This window comes from Nannobrachium achirus (assembly GCF_963921795.1).
Source record: "Nannobrachium achirus genome assembly, chromosome: 14".
Lineage (NCBI taxonomy): Eukaryota > Metazoa > Chordata > Actinopteri > Myctophiformes > Myctophidae > Nannobrachium > Nannobrachium achirus.
The window spans coordinates 46,487,185-46,499,876 of NC_137821.1; positions in this window are offsets into that span (position 1 = coordinate 46,487,185).

Genomic DNA, 12,692 nt, shown 5'->3' on the forward strand with positions numbered 1-12,692 from the left:
GACGTGGAAATGCACATTGTATAAAAAAGTAAAACAAATCAATTTAGGAGACACTATTATGTTAAAATTCAATGTGGACTTTTATATTTGAGATGTGAGCATTGTCATGGATTTATGTTACTTTTGGACTAAGTTTGTTTAGGCATGGGATAGAACTCTTTGTGTTTCTTGTGCTAACCCATAACCCTTCTTTAATGTTTCAAAACCTTTCCGCAGGTGATCTGTGTGTTGCCCACATCACAGATGAGGGGGTGGAACTCTTAGAACCACTGAGAGTGACCCAGACTCATGTGTTTGTAAAAGTGACCCACCTGTCTCTCTACGGGCTCCTGGAGAAGATTTGGGACTTATTTAATCAACCAAAACGTTCTCAGGTTCTGCTGTTCCTTCGACCACCGGGACGCGAGGGACGGATAATTAATGTATTCCTGCTGCCGGAAAATGTGTCTCCAGATGAGGTACAATGTTATTTGTTGAATATCTAGCATCTCTGTGACATTGGATACATTTAGACTTAATGCATTAAACATTGGATACATTTAGACTAAACATGATACAGTTTTGAAAAGACAAGAGGCTAGTCTGTAGGTGTGAGCACTTTTGACAACTGATATTTTATTTATAGCCTGAATAATCGTTATGATTGAATACTCGTCAAAAAAACGTTTTGTGTCATTGTAGGTGTTATAAAACAACATGTTTGTATTATTGTAGGTGATGAAACGACATCCTGGGGATGAACAACTCCCGACCACATCTGAATGTGAACTTACCGAGGGCCAGCGCTACAGTCTGCAATGTTCTGATCCTTCATATGAAGTAGATCCCAAGGTATCACACATCAATACTATACCTCACACCTCAACCCTAACCCTTGGAAAAAAGGTTCTAAATGAAATTATATGTGTAGCCTATATAATTTCAAACTGTATTTCCACATTGCAATTTTTGAAGCGGTGAAAACCGCTTCCAATGAATGGCTTTGTGTGTATCACGCCCATATATGGTATTTCAGTCCAGAATGAACAGGCTTTTTCAAAAACAGAATGTCCGTTTAATTACCATATATGGTGATCTCAGTCCAGAATGAACAGGGTTTTTCAAAAACACAATGTCTGTTACCTTATGTCCATATATGGTCACTATAGGCCAGAATGAACAGGTTTTTCCTGTCCCGTACGTGTAAAATATCAGTCCAGAATGAATAGGCTTTTTCAAAAAGCAAAATGTGTGTCTCATGTCCAATGGTCATTTCAGTTCAGAATGAATAGGCTTTATATGTCCTGTACATCTAGAATATGTGTGCGGTTTCCCTCCTGGTCAGACCCCTCCCATGGTCATTTCAGTCCAGAATGAACAGGCTCTTTCAAAAACAGAATGTCCTTTTAAATACCATATGACCTCAGTCTAGAATGAATAGGGTTCTTCAAAAACACAATGTATGTTACTTTATGTCCATATATGGTCACTCCAGGCCAGAATGAACAGGTATTTCCTTATACCGGTTGGTATAATGGGTTTAAAAAGAAATTGAAAATAAATAAAATTAATATTAATTAAAATATTTAATAAAAAATGATGATTTATATGTCCTGTACATCTAGAATATGTGTGTGGTGTTCCTCCCGGTCAGATGAATGGATACCTTGAGGATTGGTCAAGCTTCACATGATAATTTGGCCTTCAGGGTTTATCTGTCTTGTACATAGCCGCAAAAGTAAAGGCATAATAAGAATATACAAATGCTAACAGAATGGTAAAAAGGAGCATTAAGGCAGACAAGAGTAAATACATTGATAGACTTAATCAACCCTCTGAAAACAACTCTAATTTGTGGTGACTTCAACATTTGTTTTGCTCAAGACTTCAACAATTACATTTCACAAAGTCTTCAGGAACTAGGATTCACTCAACTTATAAAAGAAGCAACCCATTTCGAAGGAGGACACTTAGACCACGCCTACTTCCGGAATAATGAACATTTTACTGCACATCCCTCTTTGTACAGTTCTTACTACACAGCCAGAGACCATGATGCTTTGTTGATAACATTAAAGAAAACTTTATAAATCTTCCAATTATGGTATTTATTTTATTTTAAAGAGGTTCCACCACTGATATTAACATAATATATTTTTTTAATTTAATTTAATTAAAATTTAATTTTAATTATTTTATCTCTTTCCTTCACAGTATAAAAGCAACTTAACCAATGAGATGTATTTAAAGTCTGAGTGTGTGTTAATTAGGTTATTGGTTGAGCTTCACATGACAATTGTGACACAATTATGATATCTTATTTAAATATCCTTTCATTTAAACACTCATTTTTTTTAAAATATTTTAATTAATATTAATTTTATTTATTTTAAATTTTACTGTATTTTTTTAAACCCATTATACCAACCGGCTCTCCAGACAATATCCTTTAATTTAAACACCTTTTCCTTTCATTTTTAATTCAACATCTTTTTATTTAAACACTTTATATTTATTTATGTATTTATTTAATTACAAGTTCTTATTTTAATGTATCTATATATTTTTTAAACCTATTATACCAACTGTCATACCGGCTCTCCAAATACATTCAGAATAAGGGTTCTATCTGTCCACCGCTTCACTTCGAACCGAGGTTCGTCTTGTTATATAAACTATTAATTAATTGAATTTTCAGAAAATGTGCTATATTGTGATATATATCGTTTGCGGGATATAAAATGAGCTATAACATAAAATATGTTCAGACATTCAAGTTCTACACTGAACACCGTTTAGCTTTTTTCTACTACAACAACTACTATATTTATGTGTTTTCAGGATGCTAAATATCGTCAGAACTATGGACCAAATTTCCATCCAAAATTCGAGGTGACAATTGATCTCAATGCAGAAGTCATCCCATTGAAACTGCTGGGACCTGACGAGATAGTCTGGGAGAAGAAGATTAACCTGAAAGGTAACGGCAGAGTTTTATCTCATTATGAGATTTACCGTATAGTGGAATATTTAAAAGGAATGTCTTTTAAATATTATGTTCCCGTTATATTATGTCCCTAGTGCCTAGTGCAGCCATTGTATCCTACTGGCTCACCTGAGGAGCCCCCACCGGGTGGACGTCATGTCCTACTGACCAGGGACGTGCTGGCCATTGGGAAAAGCGGTTCATTCCCGGCTGGTCCAGGCCGGCCATTAGAAAAGAAAAAAAAAATGTCGGCCTTCGTTCCATTTTGGGGACTGGGCGGCCAACAAAGTAAATTGTCACTGTCGGGCAGAAATCTTGTATCTCCAAGTTTCAAATTTGTAAATTTTTTCGCAAAGCAAAGCCCTGCTTCATCATACAAGGCCGTTGCACAAAAGTAGTGAAAACAGCAGATCTACAAGCACACAACGCCGTTGTGTGCTTGTAGATCGGCTGTTTTCACTAGTTTAAATCATTTTTAAAATGATAAATACAAAACAAACGGTTTTGGACATACAAGGTTTCCACCCGACAACGACGAAATATAACTCATGTACAGTAATTGGCCCACTGGCTTGTCACTTGTCATGATCTGAAATGGCAAATGTTTGAGTAGCAGCAGCGCTATAGAGAGCGATCTAGCGCGCAATGAGGGCCTCTCCAACTCTTTTTCCCGGGCTGAATCAGGGGTCCAGCATGTCCCTGCTACTGACTCACCGGGAGGACTTACTGTTGTCTCCTACTGACTCACCTGCCAGTGACGAGCCCCCACCGGGAGGACGTACTGTTGTATCTTACCGACTCACCTGCCAGTGAGGCGCCCCCAACGGGAGGACGTACTGTTTTATCCTACTGACTGGCGGCAGCAGCAATGAACAATAATTAATAGGCTAATACAAAGCATTGAGTTCCCAACTGCACTTCATCCCAACAACATATTTCCAAATATAAACTAACACTCCCCCTCCAAACACACAATAGCCAACTGCTGCTAGTGTAAAAGAAGCATCATCGGAGCGACAGTTGTAAAGTACTGTTCATTTATTCATATTAAGCAAGACAATGATCACACAAAAAACAGAACAACAACAATAAGATTTAATCAAGGACTGTGATTTGTGACATTACAACTTAACAGCTTGTTTCATTGTGCGGCCACATCTGCTCACTTTTCTGCATTTTTATATTTAATTTCAACACGTTGTATTGTTTGTTCTTGCAGTGCAACCTGAAGCAAGGTCTAAATGTGTCTCAGGTGAGTGCTGTTGCGCATTACTCTATGTGTATTCTAGCGAAGGGGCTTAGTAGAGGATGGATGAACGAATGTTTTATTTTGAACATTATTTAAAAACAATAAAATACAAAACAGAAAAAAAGAAGAAAAAAGAAATCCGAAAAGAAGTAGGATGAAATGTAAAATGTATTAAGCCCCTTTTTTCTGGTGCAAACTATTCACACTTCGGCAGTGACATCAGATGGTCTATTTGAGATTTGACTGAATGTTTGAACTACTATTAAAGTATAGATATTTTCAAGTGCAGCTCTGTTGTGTCATGCTGTAGTAAATAGATGGACGGACGGACGGACAGACAGACAGACAGACAGACAGACAGACAGACAGACAGACAGACAGACAGACAGACAGACAGACAGACAGACAGACAGACAGACAGACAGACAGACAGACAGACAGACAGACAGACAGACAGACAGACAGATAGATAATCGACAGAGGACGTGGGCTTCTGGTTGCACATACGTATAGAAAACAGTTAATTACTTTCTAAGCACTTATGGAATGACTTTACTATCAGGATAATTACTGTCAGGTTTCTCATACATGTTGTCTTTTCTCATCTGACACGATGTAACACAGTGGAGCAGCCTATGGTGTCAGCTTCAACTAGCAGAGCAGTCGCCCCAGTTGAAGGTGAGCTGACACTGCAAAAAGGTGAGTCTGTACACAAGTACAAGTGTGTAAAGGGTAAATAATAAATTTCACACGTGTGGTGATTCATGCTGTCTTAAAGGAGTAGTTCACCCCCAAAATGGCTTTTTTTCTATTGATTACTCATGCCATGGAGAGTAGAGTTCAATAATATTTTTTGGTTTTGGTTACCCCCATTGATTCCGGATGGGGACCCGTTTCGAAACAGGTCCCCATCCGGAACGAATGGGGGTAAATTTATTGTTATCACATTTTCGTCTTAGGAATGCGACAAAAAACTAAAAATATTATTGAACTCTAGTCTCCATGGCGTGACTAATCAATAGAAAAAAAGTCATTTTGGGGGTGAACTACTCCTTTAAAAAAAATTGAATTCCATATTCCATTATTGTTGTTATTATGATATTATCCTGATAGGCGATGTCCGAGGAGACTGTATGAAATCTGTGGTTTGACTAAACTATTACTAAATTGCAATAGTAATCATTCAGAGTTTTTTTTTATGATCTTTTGGGTCATCCAAATAACATATTAAAAGTTGTGAATTATATATTTAGTGGATCGAGGTAAATTCAGGGGGTTGGAATGTTGTTTTGGAGACAAGAAACACAATCCTGGGTTCTATGGGATGTTTAATCACTTTTTTTTAGAAAATGTAGTCTTTTGAAAGTGAGACGGTGCCAAAGTATCATAATTAAATGTGCCATTTTGGCACGGTCCATTCCTTTCCGGACTACACAGGTGTAGTCCTAATCACAAACCATGCACCTTGCATGGTTTCCTATGGCAGCGGTGTATTAAAGGTGTATTCAGTGATAATGAATAGGGCTGTCACGATTAGGACATTCTACCTGACAATTATTTGTCACTCAAATAATTGCGATTAACAATTTAATTGTGTTTTTTGTCGTTGACAATTACATTTCTGTTTGGCTTTTAGGCTTTGATGTTGCACATGGTAGATAATATGACACATAACCTAAATATACAAAGAAATTACTGACATATTTGACAACTTTATACTTAAAAAAGAACATTGATAGTGGAAATAGCAGATCTACAAGCTCACAACGCGTTGCATCGCGACGCGTTGTGAGCTTGTAGATCGGCTATTTCCACTATTTTTTACTTAAAAAATATGTATATGAACATTTTTCAACATGGAAACGATTATGACGATTATGAAAAATAATTGCGATTAGACGATTATGTATTAATTGTGACAGCCCTAATAATGAAAGTGGCCGGGGGTCATCTTGTCACAGTGTGGAAATGTTTATTTTTTTTGTAGATTTTCTACACCATTATAATGTTCTCGTTTTGATCATTTGACCTAATCACTGAATATCAGTAGGCCTACGTCTCCAGCTTCATGATACTGTATGTATGATACTGATTTACTACGAGACTGTGGCATTTTATGAGTTCAGCAGTTTACAATCTAGGCATTTAGCAGACGTTCTTAATTCAGAGCGACTGTGGTTCTCAAAACCTTTATTTTGACCATTATAACTAAACATACACATCATAACATAACTACGGCCATACCCTGATTGGTCGAGGACTGGCTGGCCACCTCTGAAAACGGAATCTAGAAATGCTCGCAACACGGGCCATGGTGGAAGTCCTTATATGGTCAGCACACATTCTAGTGAGGAGAATGAATGGAATATTTACCAATTATATTTTTATTTGAATGAAATACAATCACTGAATATACCTTTAATGTGTGTATGAATGGGTGAATGTAATGCACAAAGTACTAATGGTAAATAAGTCTGAAATACAATTTATATCCATCACTGGATGGAATGCCTTTGGCCACAAGTGTACCAAATGTCATGCTTTTATCACAACCAGAATGATTCCTTCATATTTTGGAGCTAAGCTGCTGCCATAGTTGGGTCATGATACAGGTGTTTACCAATTGTCATACATGTAGGTGAGAAAGATTAAACATCTTCTTTGCTTGACAGCTGTGCTTCATCCAGAGAAGACCATGGCTTCCACTCACGTAGACGCTCTACAGGTTGGTTTACTGGCAAATAGTAACTCAAAATAGGGGTGGGCGATATGGAAAAATACAATATCACAATATTTCCCCAAGCTGTATCACGATACACGATTTTATCACGATTCTTTATCACGTTGTTTTTTATGGTTATTTTTCAAGTTACTTGACAAAAACTAGACTCTCTTGGATCGTTTTGGGAGGTCTACCGGTAAATTGAACTTTACAAGTATGTAACTCTGACAGTATACAAATGAAACCAAATGGACCCTTACTTGTCCATTTGGTTTCATTTGTATACTGTCAGAGTTAAGTGGAGACCTTGACATTTTTTTTGAACTGATGATTTTGACCAAAATGCAGGTTTAAATTGAATTCTGCAATGAATCTCTGTATTTACAAGGCTCCCTCAATTGTATCACGATATATACGATATCTCTGAAAAGGCATATCGTGGACACATTGTATCATCTCAACGATAATTATCACCATATCGCCCACCACAAACTCAAAATAAAGTCATTGTTACAATTGTTGCATATTGAAACAAAAAATAATACCTGCAACTCATTTCTATAGGGCTCGTCTGTGAACATATTGGTCGCCAACAAGGTGGAACTTGTCGAGTGGTTCAGCTCAGATCTCCACATTCTGCAGCATGCTCATGCTGATGGAATTATTAATCGAAGAGTTTATAAACAACTGATTTCATTGCAGCCGGAAGCTGCTTGTATTAAACTCATTGATACGATGGTTAATGGAGGAGAGGGAACTTCATTTCAGTTCCTGAAACTCCTACAAAAAACAGAGATTCTCGACACGTATCCACAACTCAAAGAGTTGAATGCTTCTTTTCTTTTGTGAAAAAGATTTTAAAAAAATAATAAGAGGAAAAAGAAAAAAATATTATTTGCACCGTGTGTAATGTCTGCTTTGTTAGAAACGCCTGTACTTTTCGTATCCTGTTGTGTTTTCTGACAACACGTGTGGCGGCGGTAACAAATGACAAGCAGAAGTAAACATCACATACTGTACTTTTTATGTATATTATATCTTTGATGTTGATATTTTCAATAGACTGAGGAACAGTCATTTTACCAGTTGTATGTTTGATCATGTAAATATCACAGTGTCTCTGATGTCCATACATTCATGTATTGATCATGTACATATCGACGGGGACGACCTTTACTTTTTGGACAGGATGTGTGGAAAAAGGTAAGAATGAACAATCTTGGCCACTGTAAGGCGGTGCCTGATGTGGAACGTCATCTCAGAGCTGTACAGTGGAGGGAAAGCTTCTGATTGGAGCTCATTTGATTTGTGATTTTTCACACAACACACTGGGAACACTGTATATTTGACCTGCTGTATGTGTGATCATGTAATGATCACAGTACCAGACTTGTGCCTTTTGTAAAGGCTATAAATCTTGATATTTGATGCATTTATTTGACTCTCCTCTGGTCTCTGAATGCTCTCATGATGTTGCATAGGCTCCATCAGCCACAACCAACCTACAGTAGAGGCTATGAATCTGCGTCTAAGTGTCAACATCCTCCATTAAAAGTCCATTCCTGAAGTAAAAGCCTTTTTTATGTGATTGTATTAAACGATGATAAACTCATCAATATTACAGCTGAACAAACAGCTTGGGTTCTCCTCTTTATCTCTGTCAAGACTCTGTTTCATGTAAGTGTTATGACAATAAACCTTTCGGTGAAAACATGATTTCTTTTATGTGTCGTAGTTTGGCATCACTCGTAAATCACTCAATGTCCTGTTTACCAGCTGTTTAAAACGTATCCAGTCATTTAAAATAGGGATGGTCCGATCAGGTTTTTTGGAACCGATCACCGAGCACCGATCACAAAAGTTTGATCACCCGATACCGATCAATCACCGATCCGATCAAGTTATTATTTATATATTATTTATATTTTCTAAATGTTTTAACTTTAATTAATTAATTCACTCATGAATTCATTTATATATTTGCCTTATAGTTATTTACCAGCATTACTATGTATTTATTATCATAGCAGTAACTAATTATTCCTTCAGCACTGTGGAAATCAATACCCCAAAATGGCCTCAAGTGGGCATACTGAACGGCTGGTTGATCGGATGCACCGATCGGATCGGATCGGTGAATTTACCTTTTGATCTAAACCACCGATTATCGCCGATCACGCTTTGATCGGCCCGATCCGATCCATTGCCGATTGATCGGTAACATCTCTAATTTAAAATGATGCGTTGTGAGCTTGCAGATCTGCTATATTCGATGCAGAGATTTATAATTGTAATAAGTACATTAACCATGGAGCATGGACAGCTTATTATGTTAGTTATATATCAATGTAATAATTGCGACCGAAGATCGCAGTTTACCATGAGAAATGTCGCAGCTTCAGTCTCCGTGTCAGTCAGTACACATTTTTACAGTCTATGGGTTGGTTCCCTTGTCATGTAAAAGTCCATATATGGGTATTCCCAGAATCCCTTTTATACCCATATGAAGATCCCTTATGTCATATATCACTGGCCAGATGGCCAAGACATGGCCCATATCAGTGGCCCATATCAGTGTGGCTGGTTCAGATAGGGATCTCCCTTAATGGGCATAACATATATTGTATGTATATGGATACATATTATTATTATTATCTATCTATAAATGCGACAAATCTCTGTCTGTTTGTTTGTTTGTTTGTTTGTTTGTAATCCGCGTATCTCGAGAACCGTTCGTCCCACCGGCTTCAGATTCGGCACGCGCGTTCCCCGCCGCCGCGCGGAGTGCAGTGCCGGGCCTCGACCCGACCCGACTCGCGGTTTTCCGAAACCGGCGCGAAACGTTCGGAATCTCCTTATGCGGAGCTGATTGTTGACATCAGGCTGTTCTGGAGGAAATCGGCGCAAGCGCTGAGTCATTGTGACATCACTTCATAAAAGGCTCTGACATCACGTACGCCACATGAGTCAACACAAAATCTCTGTGAATGTGTATGTATGTATGTAATCCGCGTATCTCGAGAACCCTTCTTCCCACCGGCACGCGCGTTCTCCAGATATGGGCATAAAGTCTGACATCAGAGTTTTCCGCAACCGGTACTGTGTGTGCAGAGATCTTCATATATGGGCATAAGTGGACAAAGACAAACAGATGGTCAAAACGGGTCCTATGACAACAGGTATATTGGGGTTTGCATTAAAGGCTGGGGCATTCATGGGGTTTGCATTAAAGGGTGGGGCATTCATTCCCTATTTCAAATTCGGCACGTGCGTTCCCCACCGCAGCAGGTAGTGCAGTGCTCGGCCTCGACCCGACCCGATACACGATTTTCTGGAACCAGCACGAAAGGTTCGGATTCTGATGTCTGACATCAGGATTTTCTGGAACTGGCACTGTGTCTGCATAGATCTCCATATATGGGCATAAAATGGATGCAGAAAGACAAATACAGATATCTCCATATATGGGCATAAATGGACACAGGCAAACAGATGGTCAAAGATCTCCATATATGGGCATAAAGTGGACGCAGACAGACAGATACAGATATCTCCATATATGGGCATAAATGGACACAGGCAAACAGATGGTCAAAACGGGTCCTATGACAACAGGTATAATGGGGTTTGCATTAAGTTTGTCTCCTCCTCCATCTGTTTGTCTGTGTCCCTTTATTCCCATTATGGAGATCTCTGTATCTGTCTGTGCCTCCGACTGTGTTGCAGACACAGTGCCGGTTCCCCCTTTAATGCAAACCCCATTATACCTGTTGTCATAGGACCCGTTTTGACCATCTGTTTGAAAAAGCGACAGAAATCTCATATATGGGCATAAAATGGACGCAGATAAACATATATCTCCATATATGGCATATATGGGCATACAATGGATGCAGAATCACAAAGATCTCCATATACGGGCATAAAAGGGACACAGACAGACAGATACAGAGATCTCCATATATGGGCATAAAATGGACGCAGATAGACAGATATCTCCATATATGGGCATATATGGGCATAAAATGGACCCAGAACTATAACTGCAGTGATCTCCATATATGGACATAAAATGGACACCGACAGACAGACAGATACAGATATCTCCATATATGGGCATAAATGGACACAGGCAGACAAATGGTCAAAACGGGTCCTATGAAAACAGGTATAATGGGGTTTGCATTAAAGGGCGGGGCATTCATTCCCTATTTACATTGTTCCGAGTTGGCCAGGTCGCCCACTAGACGCTGGGCCGCCCGAAGGGCGGCCCAGCTTCTAGTTATTAATAAAGGATAAAATAATACAAATATATGGGCATTCCCAGAAACAAAATCCCTTTTATGCCCATATATGGACAATTCTGATGTCATCAATCCCAGGCCCTAACTGCCCAAGAGCCTGCTTTACCCTGATTTACACCCTACCTTCCCCGAAAACGTTAATATTAAGTCCATATATTTATATGGATATATATTAATAAAGAATAACATAAATAAAATGTCCATATACAGTATGGGCATTCCCAGATGATGCCCTGTTAGGGTACCCCCTTATGCCCATATATGGAGATCCCCAGGCATCAAACCCAGGCCCTTACTCGCCAAGGCCCCTGCTTGGCTTTACTTATTAACATACGTTTTATTCCCATATATGGAGATCCCTGTCCCAATGTCAAATCAATATTATAATACAAATCAATATTAAGGACATATCTGAGAATGCCCATATATGGGCATGTTTTGACATAACATTGTTGACTATCATGCAGGGGTCTCCATATGTGGGTTAACTGGTCCGATATTCATCACTGGCCAGATGGCCAGAAGTTGAACACCATGTATGGGCATAAAGATCTGCCCAACGGGCACTCGAACATGGAACACCATATATGGGCATAAAGATCTGCCCACCGGCCACTCCAACATTACTCCTGAGACTCTAATCCCTTAGTTACTGTGCACACCCCCAGAAACAGGACTAGTTTTAATAATGATATCAATCAATCATAATAATACATTTGCCTAGTACAGATTAGGTTTCTCAGTAGAATTTGGAGGCTACATCTCTCTAATAACTATTATAATCTTTTACTTGTGTTGTCGCCAATACTTTGGTATTTTCGAAAATGATGTCATTGATGCACCATATTTGGGCGTGGATCCCCCAATGCACCATATTTGGGCGTGGATTGATGCACCATATTTAGATGTTTCAGACAATATGTTAACATGAAAATGCAACCTGTTTGTTGGTATTTTAGTCAATACAGTGTAGGCTATTCATTTTTAAATCGATCTGGGTTTGTAAGTCTCTTTGTATGTCTCTCTACCATAGTGACTAGTGTCTCTCTCTCTCTGCCGGAGGGGAGAGGTGAGAGGAAAAGTACAGAAGGAACGGAAAAAACTAAGAATAAGAAACAAAAACAACAATAGTAATAATAATAATAACAATAAAGGGGTCCAAAATATAGAAGCCAAAACGATAATATAAAGAGGGTCTAATAAATAGTCCCGACTAGTATTTTCTTCCCTGGCTAACAGAAGCATACAAAAGTCTCAAGAGCAGCGGGAGCGGGAGCAGTTATTCACGATAATTTTCACCCCCAAAATGACTTTTTTTCTATTGATTACTCATGCCATGGAGAGTAGAGTTCATCACGCTGGTTGCGTTGGTTACTATGGTAATTCACGACATTTTTGCAACAGATTAAGTTACTTTACGGCCTTGTTTACGGAAACGTGAGCAAACAAAAA